The 14,758-nt window shown below is 53.3% G+C and overlaps 1 protein-coding gene across 2 annotated transcripts in view; it reads right to left on the bottom strand.

Annotated features, from left to right (window-relative positions):
* The window catches only part of FBXO43 (F-box protein 43), a 422,048-nt gene that overhangs the window by 1,394 nt on the left and 405,896 nt on the right, over window positions 1-14,758 (bottom strand). The window lies entirely within an intron of this gene.

Raw genomic sequence — 14,758 nt, 5'->3', positions numbered from 1 at the left:
AAGTAACACTATAGTATTATTCAAATAGCATACAGTGAAACAATTTAAAACCTTTTATGACAGGAGGCGGGAAGCAACAAAGGCTCACCTTAGTTAGAAAGATTTTGTAGCGCAGCTTGGCCCACAGCAGCATCCGCTGATTCCAGGCAATAGTGCCTTGTGAACGTGTGTCTGCGCGACCACGTTGCCGCTCTGCAGATCTGGTGTAGAGGCACTCCAGCAAAGAGGGCGGTAGATGATGCCACAGCCCTTGTCGAATGTGCTCGTACCGGAGTAGAAAGAGGTTTTCTGTCTTGGCAATGGCAAAAGGAGATGGCAGAAGAAATCCATCTAGTAATGGATTGTTTGGTGACTGGCTGTCCTTTAAATATTCGGCCATAGGCCACAAAGAGCTGGTCTGATTTACGAAAAGGTGCGGTGCGCTGGATGTAAAATTTCAGGCAGCGGTTTAAGTCCAAGGAATGTAAAGAACGCTCAGCCGGAGACTGAGGGTTTGGGAAGAAAGTTCTGAGAACTACTGGCTCATTCAGATGGAAATCCGAGGGCACCTTGGGAATAAATGTTGGATTCGTACGCAAAGTAACAGTGTCCTTGGAGAATTGGAGAAATGGAGGTTGGATTGTAAATGCTTGGATATCACTTACTCGCCTTGATGACGTCAGTGCGAGCAGAAGAGCAATCTTCCACGTGAGAAATTTCATATCTGAGAATGGATTGGCTCAAAAGGAGGTAATAGGAGTTGAGATAAAACCAGATTCAAGTGCCATGGAGGCGGAGGACGACGAATTGGCGGATACAGTCGAAAGAGGCCTTTAAAGAACTGTCGAATGATCCGAGAGGAATACAGAGATGTGGTGCCATCATGACGAAAGTGGCAAATTGCTGCCAAAAAGACTTTAAGAGTGGAATGAGAAAGTCCTGATTTTGCTAATGATAAGAAAAAAGGCAGGATTTGCTCCGGCTTAGCGTGCATTGGATCAAGAGCTTCTTTGTGGCACCAGACACAAAACCGTTTCCATTTCAGTTGATATGTTTTAATGGTGGAGGGAGCGCGTGCATTAGTCAGCACATCCCTGTACTCCGGAGCACTATTTAGACTTGCAAATTAATTGTATTCAGGTTCCAGGCGTGCAGTTGGAGATATGCCGCATCCGGATGGCAAATGCGGCCTTGGTTCATGGTGAGCAGGTGAGGCAGAGGATGAAGTGGTATTGGGTCGCACATGGACAAAAGAAGGAGGTCCGGGGGCGTGGCCTTGAGGGCGAAGATGGTGGACGTGGCTTTTTAGAGCTCCCGCCAGCCCGTTACTGATCCGTCGATTTATCCTTGCCCCCGAGTCCGACTCCCGACCCACACTTGCAGCGGAGGTGGAGACTGGCGAGGGGTGCTCTCCGGTGTAGGAACCGGAGCGCTGGCTGCATTGGTGGCAGAGATAGCGGAGGCGACGGCCTGGGGCCTACACTAGCCGAGTGACGCCGGGGCCTCAATTTTGGCGTTCCCCAGCCGGGAGCTCCGGGTGTCGGCGGGCAGGGCCGGCGGTGAGGCCCGCGACCAGAGGATTGATCCTACCAAGGAGCGGAGGTGGCCATATCCTGCGACTGGGGGGTGAGTGCAGCCTCCCAGACCCTGAGGGCGGACAGTGACTGCTGCGGGGCCCGGAGACCGGGGCCTCGATTTTGGTGACTCGTGTGACGCAGCGCGAGGGCGGCTGGTGCTGCGGCCCCCCCGGAGTGCGACCCTGCCTGCTCCTTGGCCTGAGGACTTAGCGATTGTCTGCCTTTCTGGTTGGCTGGGGGGCCCCCCCTGTCCCGGACTTGTCTGGGGGTGCTGCCCGGCATCGGGGTAGCTGGGGATCCCTGGTGGTGACGACGAGGTGAACTGCTGGCCCGCTTCCAGGGGCTTGGACCTGCCACGGGGCTGAGGTACCAGAGGTGGCCATATCCTGCGACTGGGGGTGAGTGCGGCCTCCCAGACCCTGGGGTGCCCCGGATTTACCTTGAGGTGGTGCCCGACCTCGGGGTAGTTGGCGATCCCTCAGTGGAGACGACGAGGTGTACAGTCGGCCCGTTGGGACCTGCTCCCCTGCTGGACGGTGGCCTGGCCCTGAGAGTTCTGCGTGTGCCCCCCCCCCCGAGGGCGGACTGCGGCGGTCTGCTGGTCTGGGTGCCACCCTTGGTAGCGACTTGCAGCGCAGACAGCCCAGCTGTGGGGACAGGTGCCTGCCCTGGGGATCTGGTCACCTGAAGAGAGCCTCACCATGACCAGGGGGGGGGAGGGCCTGCCAAGCAGGGCCCAATTGACACATTTACCGGCCCGAGTGGGAGTCAGGGGGCATCCGGTGGCCAGGTTCGGGCCCAGACAACGCGGCGATCACCCAATCCAGGGACATGCTCGACGCCAAGATTGGGGCAGTTGGAGCGGACGTCACCCTGTTGCGCCAAGATCTGCGCAACGCCGTGGCTAGAATTACTGAGACCGAATCGAGGATCTCTGTCGTGGAGGACGATGTTGGGACCCTGAAGCAGAAAGTGGCGGCGATGGAAAACATTCAACGGGGTCTGGCGCTTAGAGTCGAGGATGCCGAAGGGCGGGCGCGCAGAAACAACCTACGCTTCGTGGGTTTTCCGGAGGGGTGCGAGAAGGGCAATATGGAACAGTTCCTGACTCAGTGGCTGGAGAGTTGGCTCCCCCCGGAGGCCCTGTCCCGCTGTTTCATGATCGAACGCGCCCACAGGGCTCTGACGCAGAAGCCGCCGGAGGGTGAGAGGCCCAGACCCGTGATCGCCAAACTCTTGAACTTTCACGACAAAGACACCATTCTGCGGGAAGCGAGGGCCAAAGACTCTCTTCTGTTTGAAAATCAGAAAATTATGATCTTCCCGGACTACACTAGACTCGTGCAACAGCAGCGGCACTCCTTTCTAGCCGCCAAGGCGAAACTCCGGGGCCTAAAGATCCAGTATTCCCTGCTCTATCCAGCTCGCCTACGGGTGATCTTTCAATCCCGTACTCATTTTTTTCGACACCCCAGAGGCCGTATTCAAATGGACTGATGAGACGGTGAGAATCAGACCGCATGATCAGCCTGGATTGAACCCGGGACATTCACGGGAGCCGTCGCAAGATCGGAGTGACCAGGCTGCCAGGCCCAGGAGGGATAGGAAGTCACGATCACGGAAACGGTCCGCTTCTCGCGGTGGATCTCCTTCTGCTGCGCCTACTGACTCTGATCACTCTGGAAGAGGCCGCTGACAGCCAGTGGGGACATATGCCCGTATAAGTCTACCATAAATCCCGGCTGGGAAGAGTTGCTCCGCAGTGTTCCATTGTACCGCTTGGCTTTGCAACTGCTCACTGACCATGAGGGGGAATCGGGAGTGGGGTTCGGGGGTTGCATATTAGGGGCTGTTGTTCTCCTACGAATGTGGGAGGTTTAGGGGGGGGAGGGGTGAGATTACTGTTCTGGGGGAGTTGGGATCCATTGGCATGGCTGGCTCAGGACTCTCTGTTCTGGACTCTGGGTCACCCATGCCGCGACAGGTACTTCATGGTTTTTTGAGGTATAGGGTGGGGGGTGGAGGGGTGTGGGTGGCTGGAGACAAGGCCACTAAGTTGGGACTGTACTTTGATCAAGACTGTGATGACGTTCTATTGTTGGTTGGCTCTGAGGTTCGGGGTGGGACGAGGGTTGCTCGTCGGGTTCTGTTGGGGTTCTGGGGCGGGAGGGTGGGACTGCACGTGTGTTTTGCTGTAGTGTTCTTTGCTGTGTGTGGTAGGTGGCAATGGCGAGGACGCCCTGTTGATTTAGTCCCGCTGGATTATGGCTGATGGGACTCAGACTCCCCGATGCGTCTTTGCGGGTGATCACATGGAATGTCAGGGGGTTGCTTGACAAGATCAAGCGTGGTGCTGTGTTGCGATGGGGGAAGAGTGAGAGTGCTGACATTTTATTGCTCCAGGAAACGCACATGATGGGCTCGAAAGTGTTGGGCCTACAGAGGTTTGGCTACCACCAGGTGTTCCATGCCGGTTTTTCCCGGGGATCTAGGGGTGTGGCCATTCTGATTCATCGCAGGGTGGCATACGTCCACGAGAAACAGTGGGTTGACCCGCAGGGTCGGTTTATCTTTGTCAGGGGCATGGTGGGTGCTGAATCTGTGGTCTTTGGGAGTGTCTATGCCCCCCCCCCCCTGCAATGGGCCCTGGCTGAGAAACTTTTCACAGTGTGGGAGGACATCCCTGATTCCTTGGCGATAGTTGGTGGTGATTGGAATGATGTGATGGATGCGAGTGTGGACCGCTGGCGGCGCCGGGATGTGCTTGACGTTGCCCCCCCCTCTGCTCGCACTAGATTGCATGCTATGACTGAGGGACTGGGTTGGTCGGATACTTGGAGACATATGCATCCTACAGCTCGTGAATATACCTATGTCTCTGCTGTGCATGGCTCCTACTCGAGATTGGACTGTGTATTTGTGCCTAGGGGCTGCTTGTGTAGGGTGAAGAGTGCTGACATCCTGCCTAGGGGTCTGTCCGACCACTCCCCGGTATCGATTAGGGTGGAACTCCGCCGACAGCGCCAACCGTTTCGATGGAGGATGTCCTCATGGCATCTACAGCAGCCGGCCTACGTGACGCACATACGGGAGGCGTTAGACTTATACTGGCGGGAGAACCTTGTAGGGGACATAGATGCCGGGGTGGTATGGGAGGCCATGAAGCCCACTATCCGTGGAGTGGACATTGCGTGGTGTGCCGCGGCGCGTCGGAAGCGGCGGGAACTGATCACGGCCGCGGCCACACAGGTGGAAACACTGGAAGGGCAGAACCGAGCAGGGGGTGATGACGCCGGGTTGCGACTGCTTCTTCAGGCTCAGCAGGCCTATGCGTCTGTCCTGCTTGATGAGGCTAGACAGGCGTGGCTGGCCACGCGTAGTAGAATATACCAGTGGGGGGACAAGTCGTGTACGATGCTTCATAGACTCTGCCAACGCCATCTCCAGCCGCTTGTGCTGCCAGGACTCACGTCTGCTGACGGTGAGGTCATTACCGATCCAATCGAACTGGCGGCGAGTTTTGCTGCTTACTATGCTGCCCAATACACCCCATGCGACCGCCTGTCCGCTGACGAGGTGATTAAATTTATTGAGGACCTGCCCCCCAAGGCAGTGTCTGAGGAAACCAGGAAGGCCCTGGACGTGCCCCTTTCAGCTGAGGAACTGGGCGATGCCCTGGGACAGCTTAATACTGGGAAAGCCCCTGGTCCAAGTGGTTACCCGAGTGAGTTCTTCAAAAAGTTTCATGTACAGCTGGGGCCCCATTATCACCGTGCGCTTGAGACTGCACGTGAACAGGGCACTCTGCCCCGGGACTGGAGGCATGCCGAAATCGTGGTCTTTCAGAAGCCGGGTAGACCCCCGGAGAGGCATGACTCCTATCGCCCCATTTCGTTACTCAATCTTGAGGCTAAAGTCCTGGCTAAGGCTCTAGCGAATCGCTTGTCCCCGCATATAACGGACCTGGTGCATCCGGATCAGGCCGGGTTCATGCCTCATAGAGCGACGCGACACAACATCAGACGCGCGCAGGCGGCGATTGATGCAATGGGAGTCACAGGGGAGCAGGCGGCTTTATTGCTGACATTAATAAAGCCTTTGACTCTGTCAGCTGGACGTACCTGTTTGCACTATTGCCCCGGCTAAATCTAGGCCCGGTCTTCCTGTCCTATATTAAACTACTGTACACTGACAATACGGCCTCGGTGCGGGTTGCAGGGGCGGTATCGGAGACGTTTCCAATTGGTCGAGGGACTCGACAGGGATGCCCGCTCTCCCCCTATCTGTTTGCTCTCCTTATGGAGCCGCTGGCTGCCTGGGTCCGTATGGATGCGCAAATGCGGGGGTTCGTGTGGAGTGACAGCTTAACTGATAGAATTGCGCTTTACGCGGACGATGTCCTTTTCTTTCTGACCGACCTGCGGCGATCGGGACCGTGCGTCCTGGAAATTATGCAAGTCTTTGGGGAAGTCTCCGGTCTCTATTTGAATCTGCGTAAATCCACCCTTTGGGTGCTGGATGGCGGCGATGTGACCGATCCCTGGACGCTGGGGCTTCAGGTGGCTACGCATGGCCTGAAATACTTGGGTGTGTTCCTCTCGAGATCGGCGGACGTTGCATGGGAGCGCAATGTAGTGCCGGTTTGGGATCGGGTACAGTCGGATGTCAAGACTTGGTCTCGAATGCCACTCTCTATATTTGGCAGGTCCGCAATTTTTAAGATGGTGGCACTCCCACGTCTCCTCTACCAGTTGCAGAATCATCCCTATCCAATTGCACCCCGGTGGTTCCGACAAGTCAACTCGGTTTTAGGCCGCTTTCTATGGGCTGGGGGGACGGCCAGAGTAGCACTTCGTACATGCTTCTTGTCCACCTATTGCGGGGGCCTAGCCACCTCGGACCTTTTATCCTATTACCAAGCCGCTCATTTGCTTATCCTGAACGACTGGTGGTATGGCGACAGAGTGGATCCGGCCTATGCCCTGGAGCGCTCCTTGCTGGGTGACAACACACTCCACACGGTTCTTTACTCGGCCCGCTTGCGGCGGGGTCTGCCGAGTGTGACGTGCCTTGTTTTTGCTGTCTGGAGACAGGCCCTGCGCCGCATGGGCTGGTGGGGTCGCCTGACCGCTGAGACGCCGCTTTGGCATAATGGCCTATTACCCGAGCTATCGGCCTTAACAGGATTCGACGGCTGGGATGCGATCGGGATTTCGCGACTGGGGAATGTGATGTCCGGTACGACTCTCAAGTCCTTTCGGGCACTTAGCGTTGAGTTTGATATGCCCCAGTCTAAATTTTTTCGGTATTTGCAACTTCGCCACGCGCTGATGCCCAGCATTGCCAACTTGGATTCCCTTCCCGAGTTTAGTCCCATTGAGGCGAAAGTCTTTATGGGTGATCTGGGGGACAAGAAAGTCTCTCGCATCTATCAGACTTTGGTCACTCATTGCTCCTCCACCCTTCTTTCGTTGAAGACAGCTTGGGAAGCTGATGTTGGCCCCCTTGACGAAGATGACTGGAGGGAGGTTCTGGAGTCCCCTAAGGGAGCGGCCATTGCCATGCGGCTTAGGCTAATCCAGTTCAAAATTCTCCATAGGGCCTACTTCACCCGTGAACGATTGTGGAAGGCTGGCTTGATTGAGTCCCCAGAATGTTTGCGCTGCGGGAATGCAGTGGGCGATTTGCTTCATACGGTATGGTCATGCCCGAGGCTGGTGGGTTTCTGGAGGGGTGTGTGGGGCTGTTTGTCGGAAGTGCTGTATTGGACTCTTCCACGCACCCATCGCCTAGGCCTACTACACATCTTAGAGGGGGTTGGTGGAAACATATATAAACGGCATCTGCTGCTCCTAGGTCTAGTGGTGGCCAAGAGGGACCTGGCCCGGGCGTGGAAGGATGTGAGGGCTCCCCCTCTGTGTGCTTGGAGAGCCGGACTGGACTTTTGCATGGGCCTGGAACGGCCAATATTTGAGGCACGCGGTTGCCCCCGCAAACATTTCAAGATATGGAAGAGGTGGGCTGAGTATAGGGGGCTGACACTTGACCCTCCAGCGGAACTAGAGGAAGATCCCTAGAAATCTGTTATTGGCTAGTCCTTGCATTATGCCACGAATCCTATCTCATAATGAGACAAGCAGCAACTGATACACGCGTGCAAAGGGGTGGGGTGGGACACTGGGGTGGGGTTGGGAGGAGTGGGTAGTTGGGGTTTGTAAGGGTGGGTGAAGGCATTGTGATGTTCCTGTTTATCTATCTTTCTTGACTGATTGGTTGGTCACTTGGTCCTGTGCTGAAATAATATCATGATGTTTGGTGGTATTCTCCTGAATGTGGGGAGCCACGCATATTACTTGCCTGATCCTGCCAATAAAATCTGTTGTGAAAAAAAAAAAGAAGGAGGTCCAAGAACCAATCGGCGACGTGGCCACCTGGGCGCAATCAGAATGACATGGCATGGTTGAAGCTTCATCCTGTGCAGCAGATGCGGGATGAGAGGGAGCGGGGGAAAAGCGTAGACTAATTCGCTTGACCAGTTGATCGAAAACGCATTCCCGCTCGACTCTCTGTGGGGATGCCGACTTGCAAAGCGTAGGCATTTGCGATTGGTTGACGTCGCAAACAGATCCAGCTTTGGTTGGCCCCACTGGCGAAAGATGTATTCCAGAATGGGTTGGTGGAGTTCCCATTCGTGGTTGTCTGCCAGTGATCTGCTGAGACAGTCGGCGAGGGAAACGCCCGGCACGTGGACTGCTGTCAGGTGAACTTGATGTTGGATTGCCCAAGTCCAGATTTCTTGCGCCTGTTTGGAAAGCAGGAGAGACTTCGTACCTCCCTGCTTGTTGAGGTAGTGCATGCTGGTGGTGTTGTCTGTCCACACTAGCAGTGATTGGCCCTGGATCAGTATCCAGAAAGACTTCAGGGCAAGGAAGATGGCCAAGAGTTCTAGCCGATTTATATGCCATCTGCGTTGAGCTGTCATCCATTTGCCCTGGACTGACATGCCGTCGATGTGTGCCCCCAACCCTCTAAGGAAGCATCCGTTGTGAGGGTGAGTGAAGGAGGTGTTTCTTGGAAAGGCCGCCCCGCGGCGATATTCGGAAGGTGAGCCCACCATTCCAAAGCTGTTTGAATGCGGGGGGGTCAGGTAGAGTTTGTCGTTGAACGACCCCGAAACCTGTCTCCATTGTTTGTCCACCTCCTCTTGTATGACTCATGTTAAGTCTGCAGTGTGGGATCAGATGTATGCAAGAGGAGGCCATGCCCATAAAAGATTTCTGGATCCGGACAGAAACGGACTTTTTTGGTTTGAGAAAAGCGACCATCCTGAGTATGCGAAGTTGTCGCTCCTGGGACACAAACACCTGTGCCAGACGAGAATCGATTACGGCTCCTAAAAAGATTCTCTGTTGTGATGGGCGAAGATGAGACTTCTCCTGATTCACGGAAATTCCTAGGGTGTGAAATAGTGACAGACAGGTCTGAGTATGTGGTCTTGCTTTTTGACGTGTCTGAGCTTTTATTAGACAATCGTCTAGATAAGGGTAAAATTGATAGCCTTGCAGGCGAAGGAAAGCCGCGACTGGAGCCATGATCTTCGTGAAGACTCTCGGCGCTGATCGAAGGCCGAAAGGCAACACCTTGAACTGGAAGTGCTTCGATCAGACAGTGAAGCGAAGATATTTCCTGTGTTTGTGATGTATTGGCACATGGAAATATGCATCTTGGAGGTCGATAGTGGAGAGGAACTCTCCGGGATTGAGGTATTGCAAAATTTCCAGGAGGGTCAACATTCGGAAAGTTTGTGATTTGATGAATTTGTTGAGGACTCGTAAGTCCAGAATGGGGCGCCATTCTCCCGATTTCTTCTTGATTAAAAAGAAGCGGGAATAAAAGCCCCTTCCCTGTTGTGCTCGAGGAACCACTTCGACAGCCCCTTTTTGTATCATGATCTTGACTTGAGCCAACAGATCTTTTAAATGAGGTGGTGGGGGACCAGAAGGTCGACGGCTGGGTGGAAATTTTGTAAACCCGAGAACATGTTCTTTCGAGATGATATCCAGGACCCAACGATCCGAGGTAATACGAGACCAGTTGGAGAAGTTTTGGGAGATTCGACCTCAAATTTCAGAGTCGGAGAACACTTGTCGGGGAAGTCACTATTTTTTGGAGGTGTTTCCCCCTCTGTAGTTATTTTTCCTCTGATAAGGTCTTGAATCGGACTGGCGATTCTGTGGTTGATAGCTGTACCTTTGTTTGTTGTCGCCATAGGAGCGATACTGGGAGGAGCCACGAAAATTGGAAGAGCTACCTCTGCCACGTGCTCCTCGAAAGGGCCGGTTCCTGTACTGGAGGCTTCCTAATGCACGAGCAGTATCTGTGTCCTTTTTAATGGATTCAAGAGCGTCGTCAACATGCTTGCCAAAAAGTGAATCCCCATCATATGGCAAGTCCAGAATTCTCGCCTGCACCTCGGGCCGGAAAGCTGTTGATTTGAGCCAGCCCTGTAACCACCGTGAAAGTAGTTGCTGTAGCTAGTGAATGTTGCGCCGTCGACGGTCCCGTCGACGAGATGGCAGCAGATGGCAATGGAGTCGTCGACGGAGGTAATATCTTCTCCCTAGTCGACGTAGATTTCCGTTCCGTCTACGGAGTCGTCGACGAAGATGAAGTCGTCGACACAGGAGGAACCGTCGACGTAGACATCACCGCCAACGAGGATCTTGCCGTCAACCTAACCGTCGACGAGGTCTTGGCCGTCGACGAGGTCTTGGCCGTCGACGAGGTGCGGTAGAAAAGAACAAGTTACTTACCTTCGGTAACACTTTTTCTGGTAGACACAGTATCTGCCTGTGGATTCCTCACCTTCTGAATATCCCCCTTGCGTCAGCAACATTCGGTAATTCTTTTGTAGCTTCGCCCCGACGTGGACGACGTCATAGAGTAACGGCATCGCACGCGACTCCGCTGACGTCACCGACACTACAATAGGCCCACGCCGGCGTGATGACATCAGTTCCGCCCTTTTTTCCATGCCTTCGAGGCACACGGACGGACCAATGACAGTGGACAGATACACAGTATATGCAGTACAAATATCAAGGTAACACACACAGTGTGAAGCAAATGCAATAACACATTTGAAATAAACAACTCCTTGACAATAAAATAAATACATTACAGTGACTCTGGTATAGAAGAGGGGACAACGGGGAGGCGGGTGGGTCAGTGAGGAATCCACAGGCAGATACTGTATCTACCAGAAAAAGCGTTACCGAAGGTAAGTAACTTGTTCTTCTGATAGATACATCTGCCAGTGGATTCCTCACCTTGTGAATAGAGTCCCACAGCAGTCCCCACTCCCGGAGGAGGGTGTCCACTTCTCTACACCAGAAAATCCTGGAGGACAGAGCGCGCAAAGTGGCCGTCCCTCCTCACCTCAGTGTCCAAGCAATAATGCTTTGCGAAAGTGTGGAGGGAGGCCCAAGTCGCCGCTCTACAATTGTCCTCAACCGGCACACCTCTTGAAAGTGCAGAAGTCGAAGACTTAGCTCTAGTAGAGTGAGCTCTTATACCCTCTGGAGGATCCTTACCAGCCAAAGAGTAGCAGATCTTTATACAGAGGATGATCCATCTTGAAAGAGTCCTTTTATGTACCGCTCTTCCTTTCTTGCAGCCAGCAAACCCAATGAAGAGCTGGTCATCCATTCGATAGTCTTTAGTTCTATCAATATAAAAACTCACCGCCCTCTTGGGGTCCAGACGGTGGAGCCTCTCCTCCTTCTTGGAAGGGTGAGGGGGAGGATAAATGGAAGGAAGGGTAATAGATTGACCTAGGTGGAAGGGAGACACCACCTTAGGAAGAAAAGCAGCCCTGGTCCTAAGAACCATTCGATCAGCATGAATGGTCAAGAACGAGGGCTTGGAACTAAGAGCTTGAAGCTCACTTACCCTCCTTGCCGAGGTGATCGCAACCAGGAAGACTGTCTTAAAAGACAAAAGCCTCATGGGACACTTGTGCAAGCGTTCGAAGGGAGAACCCGTCAAGTAGGTTAATACAAGATTTAAATCCCACTGAGGAACAATAAAAGGAGTAGGAGGGAACTTGTTTGTGAGGCCCTTCAGAAATCTCAAAACCACAGATGATTTGAAAAGAGACGGCTGGTCCGGCAAACAGAGAAATGCCGACAATGACGAAAGATAGCCCTTCACCGTAGCAACAGCAAATCCTTGCTGCGCCAAAGAAAGAGCAAACTGTAGTATATCAGCTAAATGGGCTTTCAAAGGGTCAACAGACTTCTCCCCACACCAAGAGACAAATTTAGCCCATCTGTAAGAATAAATGGACTTAGTGGAGTCACGCCTAGCTGATCAAATGACATCCACCACATCGTGTGGGAGAGAAAAGGAGTTCAGGTTGCCCCGTTCAATCTCCAAGCATGAAGGTGTAATGTCTGGAGGTGGGGGTGTAGAACCTGCCCCTCCATTTGGGAGAGGAGATCTGCCCTGAACGGGAGACGGAGCGGCGGGCGAGAGGAGAGGTGGAGAAGATTCGTGTACCACACCCTTCTTGGCCAATCCGGGGCAACCAATATAACTTGGGCCCGGTCTTGGCGAATCTTCCTCAGAACTCGAGGAATCAAAGGTATGAGAGGAAACGCGTAAAGGAGTTGCTAGTCCCAACTCAATTGAAACGCGTCCCCCAAGGCTCCCTGCATCGGAAACTGGAGGCTGCAGAATGACGGGCAGTGAGCATTCTCGCAAGTGGCGAACAGGTCCACCTGAGGAGTCCCCCACGTCCGAAATACGTGACGAACCACCTCCGGGTGAAGCCTCCACTCGTGTTCGGCCGAGAACTGCCAACAGACTGTCTGCTCGCACGTTCAGAACTCCGGCCAGATGATTTGCCATCAGACAAATCTGGTGGTCCTGAACCCATGACTAGAGGCGCAGAGCCTCTCTGCAGAGACACTGCGACCCCACTCCTCCATGCTTGTTGATATACCACATCGCGGTCGTGTTGTCCGTCAGGACTTGCACCGACAGAACGCGAAGGGAAGGTAGGAAGGTCTTGAGCGCCAAACATATCGCCCACAATTCCAGAAGGTTGATGTGAAGCAACCTTTCTTCTGGAGACCAAAGACCCTTGACCTCCAGATCAGCACCCCACCCTAGAGTGGATGCGTCCGTTATCACTGTGGCCACCGGAGGAGGTAGATGAAAAGGGTTTCCCTGAGACAGATTGCCTTCCACACCCCACCAAGACAGATCCGCCGCAGTTTCTCTGGAGATCCTCACCGACTCCCTGAGATCTCCGTTGTGTTGATACCACTGCCTCCAGAGGCACCACTGGAGCGCCCTCATGTGCCAGCGTGCATGGTTGACCAACAGAATGCAGGAAGTCATCAGACCGAGCAGGCGAAGGACCTTCAGGACTGGAACGACCGCTCCATTGTAGAATAAAGGAATCATTTCCTGTATGTCGCAAATCCTTTGAGGTGGAGGGAATGCACGACATACAGTTGTGTCCAGTACAGCACCTATGAACAGGTTGCGCTGGGAGGGCACCAGGTGAGACTTGGGTACATTTATCGAAAAACCCAACCGGTACAACAACTGAGTTGTCTCCTGCAGATGCTGGAGCACCTTCTCTGACGACTCTGGCTTGATCAGCCAGTCGTCCAAATAGGGGAATACTGGAATCCCCGACCTTCTGAGATGTGCTGCCACCACCGCCATCACCTTGGTGAAGACTCGAGGCGCAGTAGTAATTCCAAAAGGAAGGACCGCAAACTGATAGTGTTGAGATCCCATCGTAAAACAGAGATACTTCCTGTGCGACTTCAGGATTGGGATGTGGAAATACGCATCCTGCAAGTCGAGCGACACCATCCAGTCTTCTTCCAGCAGCGCTTGAAGAACCTGTGCAAGGGTGAGCATCTTGAATTTCTCTTGTTTCAGATAGAGATTCAAGATCCTGAGATCCAGGATTGGACGAAGCCTGCCATCCTTCTTGGGTATCAGAAAATACCAGGAGTAGCATCCCTGACCCCTTTTCTGCTCTGGGACCACCTCTATTGCACCCTTTCTTAACAGTGTCAGCACTTCCTCCTGTAGAAGTAACAGATGTTCCTCTGTGCAAAAACCTTGGCAAGGAGGGTAATTGGGAGGGAATTCCCGAAAGGGAAGGGCATACCCCTTTTCTACGAGATTGAGAACCCAAAGATCCGATGTAACCGATTCCCAATCCCTTAGAAAATAGGTAAGCCGACCTCCCACCGGACCCACATGATCCTGAATGGCGGATCTAGGGCTGCTTTTCTGGGGCTGGGGGGTTGGAGGAGGAGGTAGAGGAGGAAGAGGCTTGACGATCTAGAAGCCGAGCCCTTTGTTATCCCCTATCTGCCGATAGTTGTGAAAGGAAGAGCGTCCAAACCCTCTGAACCTCTTGGCCGAAGAACCTCTGATTTGAAGCCCTAAAGATTTGGCAGTAGCCCTGCTGTCTTTAAATCTTTCTAAGGCTGTATCAGCCTTTTTGCCAAAGAGACCAGATCCATCGAACGGCAGATCCAGCAAAGCAGCTTGAACATCTGCTGAAAAGTCCGAAGATTTCAGCCAAGCCGATTTCCTTGTGGCAACCGCAGTGCCCATGATACGTGCCACCGAGTCTGCAGTGTCCAGTCCACTTTGTATTACTTGACGTGCCGCTGCCTGTGCGTCTGATAATCCCTCCTCAAAATCCTTCCTGCTATCATCAGGAATCTTAGGAGCCAAAGAACGCATTGTATCCATAAGGGCAAGTACATACCTCCCCATAAGGCAAGTGGCATTAGTTGACTTCAAAGCCATACTCGCAGAGGAGAGGGTCTTTTTAGCCACCTGGTCTTGTTTTTTGGCATCCTTATCACCAGGCACCTGAGGAAACGCACTCACAGTCTTTTTGGAACAGGCTGCTTGTATGACCAGACTCTCAGGAGAAGGATGAGACGTCAGAAAAGAAGGGTCTTCGGGCGCAAACCTGTACCTTCTCGCCACACTCTTGGAAACCGCCGTTGCTGATAGTGGCTTTTTCCACACCTCCATAATAGGCTCCGTTAAGGCCTCATTAAACGGAAGTAATGGTTCCACCACAGAGCTGGGTGAATGTAAAACTTCCTTTAGAAGATTGGACTTTTTAAACTCCACTGTAGGTAAAGTCAATT

This window comes from Lissotriton helveticus, chromosome 4_1 (assembly GCF_964261635.1).
Source record: "Lissotriton helveticus chromosome 4_1, aLisHel1.1, whole genome shotgun sequence".
NCBI classification, from domain to species: Eukaryota; Metazoa; Chordata; class Amphibia; order Caudata; family Salamandridae; genus Lissotriton; species Lissotriton helveticus.
The sequence above is the reverse complement of the archived record's forward strand: the minus strand, read 5'-3'. Positions and strand labels throughout refer to the sequence as shown.